The 6288-nt window shown below is 31.4% G+C and overlaps 1 pseudogene; it reads right to left on the bottom strand.

Moving 5' to 3' along the window:
• Positions 1-429: 429 nt before the first annotated feature.
• On the bottom strand, positions 430-529 carry LOC138829914 (U6 spliceosomal RNA; annotated as a pseudogene).
• Positions 530-6288: the final 5759 nt, after the last annotated feature.

Raw genomic sequence — 6288 nt, 5'->3', positions numbered from 1 at the left:
TGAAATGAATAGTATAGAAACTAAAGATGTTCCTGGTGCTTTTGGGAAAAAAGTATATCTATGTTTGTACAATATCCATAATCTATTTCATTCGCTCCTAGATATAATACTTTGAATTCTACATTTTTATATAATGTATAGTTTCATTAATAAATATGTCCTTTCAGATTGCATTACATATAGAAGAAGTTTAAGATTCCTTTTTTCCTAGGTCCTTATATTATTTTATTTCTTTGGGATAACATGACAATGTTATCTAATTTCAAGTTTTGTAAAGGTTATGCTATGTAAAGGCCTTTCTAAGGTGAAGACTTAATACACTGATGTCAAACTAACATTTAATTCTATGAATTACATATATTGTTACACTTGTATTTTTGTAATCAACTTTTTAATAACTGTTTTTATATTTCTTGCATCAGAAGAATGAAAAATATGGAATACTTCACAAATTTTCATATCATCCTTGTGCAAGTGCCATGTTAATCTCTGTATTATTGTAATTTGGGTAGACCTGCTGCTGAAGCATGTAGTACCCTCTAAATTTAAGTACTTAATGATGCAATCTTTATACAGGCATATATCCACAGTTGCCTATTTGTAACAAGGAGCTGTTATTGTTCCTTAAAATGAGAATGATCTTATGTCTCTAAAATTCTGTGTACAGTGGAAATGCTTATATCATTTGGTCGATTGCTCGTATTTACAATTTTTTTGTCAATGACTATTTTGTCGTTTTCATTTTAAATTTGATCATACTTTGAAGCCTTTAAAGCTAAGTCGAAAGGTGATGGCTTTTCAAGTACTTATTTATCAACTGAGTTAGCTTTGTAGAGCTAATGGATTCAAAGTAAGACTTGCTTGAGAGCTACTTCTAAACTTCTGCAGCTTAAAATTTCCCAAATAAGGTCTTGCTGGCACAAATGTCTACCTGAACCTTTACCCTTCTTCCTTGTAGGAACAGACCAACTAGAATATCTTACCCTGACAGCATAGATTGTCTTACTGGAAAAAAACGAATCTTAGTTACAAGGGATCATAGAGAGATGAACAGTTCAGAAAGAATTGTTCAGAATGGAAGGTATTTTATCAAAATATATTTGTTTATTATACTTATCATTTCAAAAGTAGCTAAAGCCAAGAAGGTAAAAAAAATGTCCTGGCCTGTCTATCATCCAACCAGGCAGGAACTTACACTACTGACGCTCTATCACCAAATATTTCCATAGCTCCTGGAAAAGTCCATATGTTTCTCCTCGATATTAGGCCTTAAATTGGTAATGTTTTAATCACAGTGTTTCCTCTTGCCTCTAGGCTGTAAATCTACAAATAGTAAAGATTTAAGTCTAACTCTACCAAACACTGAGGTAGAGATAATGGAATAATACTTTAAAACAGAGTTGCCTTTGATTCCCTAACCACAACACAACAATGCAAAACAATTTTTATATTATATATACTTATATATTTTATATTTATAAATATAAAATATGTGCTGATTTTAAATTTCACACAGTGAATCTTACTAGAATTGATAATTTGACAAATATATTGACATTTATTCTGATAAATAGAATGGAATATAAATAATTAGATTTAGGATATATATTAGAATATAAAAAGTATCAATGCAATATCTTCGGTATAAACTTGTGATACGTTCTAAGTGTTCGTGATCTTCTGAATTCACATGGTAAAATAACAGTATTGTTTTCTGCTAATCTATAACGGATTTTACTCTGATGCTCTGGTTTATTGTTTTAAATCGCTGGTCCCAAAGTGTTTTTCTCCATATTTCTGAAGCATTCTTACTGATTATACCCAAATTTTGCTGATATGATGTCTAAAAGCTATTATTCTTCTGAAGGACCAACGGATCCGAAGATACCAGTTCCCAGTTATCTGTATCATCAGATAACAAGTGCAAGACTTTTCACATAGGCCCATGCAATATGCCAACAGAAAATAATTGAAGTTCAATTTCTCATTTCCTATAATATTTCAGGACCCCAATTCCTTACAAGAATTAGCAGAATTCAATTGTGACATGCAAGGCAAATTAAAATGAAAGATGAGATCACAAAATCTGAGAGAAAGTACTGTAATTCAAACTTTCAATTTACAGATGACCAGGCCATATGAGTGAACAAAATTACAAATGAACAAGATTATTTTTAATACCCCTCTCCTAATGATTAATGAAAGATTTCAGTGCAGCCAAAAAATAGTTTCTGTAATGATAGATCCATAAGTGGCCTAGCAAGGCTAGGAATACTTGATTTAGAGGTGAAATATAATTTAGAAAAACATTAATTGAGAAGATACTTAGTGCTTCAAAACACTGGTACTTCAGTAAAACTAGGTTCTGTAGTATAAAAAAATGTTGTCATTCTCAAACCAAAGATAACATATATTTAATCTCCTGAAAGTATATTCATTTTCAAATAAACTATTTAAAATCACATTTGCCAAAATAACACTTGACAAGTAGATGATAGTGACATTACAAGGTTTTCAAGTGTAAGGAGCTAGTTAAAATAGAGTTGATTTACGTACCCAGCACCAATAGCAAACAAGTTCAACCATTCATCCAAGTGTAGAAATAGTACTCCCCACCATTTGTGTTGTTCAGTAGGTGCCTTCCAGAAATGTGTTAAATAGATCAGCCTCCCATATTTCAAACCCAAATATTAGCTAATAAAGTAAATTTTAAAATTTTATCACATAAGAAGGTACATTTTAAAAAGTCACTAATAGTTGCCTTATCATGTGTTGTTTTATATTTTCCCTATCTGTCTAACATAGTAAGAAATATGACTTTAAGTTTTGAATATGGGTACTGATGAGAGATGTGACGAAAATAAAATCTGTCTTTTATTTCTGTCATATTCCTCTAAGTAGTAAATTTTAGTTTTCTTCTTTTTCCAAAACTTATAGGTAGTAAAAAAAATTATCCTATGTAAAATAAAATAATCATACACCATTGTACAAAGCCATTTATGAAAACTGGTAGTTAGAAATAAATTCTAAGCCATTTTTAAATTTTCTTGTTGACTAAAGATTAATCTTCAAATGAACGAGAATAAAATCATGTCTAAGTGCTTCACATCTCCAGTCTTGCAAATTGTTATTGCAGATGAATGAATTATGGAAATATAAGCTTACATCAGTTCAAGTATATGTGGGAGTAAAACTCCATGGAATGTATATAAACGTTTCAAACTATTAACAGGCAGTTTAACAGAATGACTATCATGAAATTGAAACCAGAGAGGAACAATAGTAAAGAAATCGAATGAATGAAAAATGGAACAAGGGGCAAGTACAGCTAGAATACTCAATGTTCATATGTAATGAAGGAAGTGCTAAATCTGAACTCAATCTTGGAGAAAGAGTTGGTTGACACTGATAGAAGGAGTGACTCTGATCCAGGAGCATTAGACAATTAGATGGACATATTTAAATGTAAAACACTTGCAAAACCTTTTGAAATTCAGTTAAAAAAAACAACAAACAAAAACACACAAAAATGACAACCAAACAGCAATCTCTAGAGTATGAATATGACCTCTCAAAATTTTAAGCAGTTAATGAAGGGCAGTCTTTGGAAAAGCAAACAAACTGTTCACAGAAGGCAGTTTAGGGTAGGGGAGAATTTTGACCAGATTTAAAAACATTGTCTAAGGTTAAAAATCACCTATATCTTCGGCAAATATTTTCTTCTGCGAGTGCTCTTTGTCTGAAATGGATACTCCAGTCCTGAGTCACACTTAATAGCTTGTGAAGACAGAATGGAAGAAACAAGATCAAGTACGTATTACTCCACTGGAGAGAAAACAGTCCTCTCTGTTTTCTCTCAATCTCCTCACTACTCCATTTTCATACTTTTAATAACGTCAAGTGATTTTGAATTATATCTTTCCTTCTTTGTTCTCACAAAGTAATTGTTCAAAATAATTCATTAAATATTATTTGCCATTATTTTCTATCATGCTGTTTACTTGTTCAAGCGAGTCCATTAAACTTCCCCTTTTCATTTGGTTGCCACGAAAAACCAACAACTATGTTAATGAGGACCAACGCTAATGCAAAACTTTGTCTCCAAAAATCCATTCCAAGAACCTATAATCACAAATATTTAGCTATAATTTTTTCTTTTTTCTTTTACCTTGTAATCTTCTTGTGTCTAAAGTGCCCACAAAAATAAGTATTCCACCACTATTTGGTTCAATCACTTCTAACCTCAAAGATATTTTGCTAACAAGATGCTTAGAGGAAACCTAAGAATACTCCACTTTTATCTTCTCTCTTAAAACTTTTATCTTCTCTCTTAAGAATCTCCTTAGATACCATATCAGGAACAGTGAAGTTATTCTTTGCAAAATTATTCCAATAGGTTATTTTCCTCTTGGTATTGTATTTGCTCAACAAGATGTATGGAGAAGAATAGAGTTAAATCACCAATTCCTTGGATGATATTGTCTTTTACAAAGGACAGTACTTCTATGTCCTCCTTCTATGTCCTCTTCTTAGCTCTTGCCTGATTTCCAATTAATCACAGGTTCTTGGCTTCAATTCTAGTGAAGCTGAAGGACTATAAGGCGTCCCCAATGCTACATCTTCATGGTTTCTCTTTGAAAACTCTTTTATTTGGAGGTGGAATTTATTTTCATGTCTTCATTCAATTTGTTCTGCATTATACTGAGCCAAATAAGCTCTGTAAAATCACTTTAGGTAGCAAAAACATTAATACAATCTATATCACTATATAAAAAGTTTTGGCCCCCTCCACTGCTGAAACCAAAACGCTTAGCTAGGGCTTCTAATAACGTGTTTTCTTAACTTTTCTATTTGCTCAATTCTTTTCTGATCCCCAAACTTTTTGGCTTATGTAATAAAAGGAGTTTTCACTATCTCATGTTAATAAAGATATTATATTTTTGAGCTACTTAGAAATGTGAAATCATTGAAGTATCCAATCAGATTTTTTTCTGTGTTTCAGTGCTTCACGTGCAAAGACATTGTGGAAAGTATTAAAACAGAGAAGTGTAAACTCAATACGTTCTTTCATTGTGGAGGACATTTTCTCCCTAAATATTTTGACCCAAGTAATCTTTTCAAGAGAATTACTGTGTAGTAATTAAAGGTCAATTCACAAATTTTGATGTCTTATTAAAAAAAAAAACTTTGAATTTAAATTCCACTACAATCTTGTTTCACACAGTAAGAGTATATTTCTTGGGTAAGGACAATTCTCATGGGAACCTACTGGATTTACAGCAAGGTTTGTGAGGTTTGTTTGTTTACTGTGAAAATGAGCCACCTTACCCACATTGCTCCCTCTCAGTTAAGTCTCCATGGATTTCTTTGCATGAAAGCCTATTTTCCCAGGCAATTTTAAATTTTCTTAATAGGCCAAATTAAAAGTTAGAACAATTAAAATTTACCTGTCATAATTTTAAAACACTTTTGAAACTCCTTTATTAGAATCGCAAATTTACCAATCCTAATTCCACGTTTACCATCAAAAACAGTCAAAAACAGTTAACATGTTGTTTTCATGATATAGTATCCATGAAACTATTATTTTCCAGTGGCTTTGTTATGCATATATATGAACATATAAGCTGATGCTGAGCAAAATGAACTCCAAGATATGGAAAGAGATATTTATTTGCAGTTGTTGTTTTTAATGTACTATGTGATTTCTATTTTCCTTGGGTTTTTCCCCTATGGTATAACTCCTACTGTGTTTGATTTTGGTACCCTGTGTATTGTGTATACATTTACCTTAATTAGGGAAGGGAAGAGAAACAACAAAATGGCGAGATAAAGGACAAAATGCAAACCAATGCAATAGTAATACTCCGAAGACAATATGTTGGAAATGTACATTACAACGTGTGAGGGGTTTGGGTGTGAAGGAAAAATGTGAGAAAAAATGAGAGAGGGCATAACAAGTTTGAAAAGTTATGTATTCACTGCCTTACAATTGCTAACTCACTGTACATCACTTTCACATTAAAATTAAATTTAAAAAATAAGCTGTATGAAATAAAATTTCACTGTATTGGTATAGTAAATATTATTCTTTATGTAGTAACTTTTTAAAAATTCAGTACTATTTGGCATATAATTTGAATTAATTACCCCTTCTTTATCAGAGGGCCATCAACTTGAATGTTATCAAACTAGATAATTTTTTCACAATATACTTGCCAATATTTTCAAAAAGAATAAATTAGTACTTTCTCATACTAAAACCGAAAACCATTTAATTCTATGGAA

Source organism: Dipodomys merriami, unplaced genomic scaffold (genome assembly GCF_024711535.1).
Source record: "Dipodomys merriami isolate MVZ:Mamm:240054 unplaced genomic scaffold, mDipMer1.0.p SCAF_179, whole genome shotgun sequence".
NCBI lineage: Eukaryota > Metazoa > Chordata > Mammalia > Rodentia > Heteromyidae > Dipodomys > Dipodomys merriami.
This window is presented reverse-complemented; position numbering and strand designations above follow the sequence as displayed.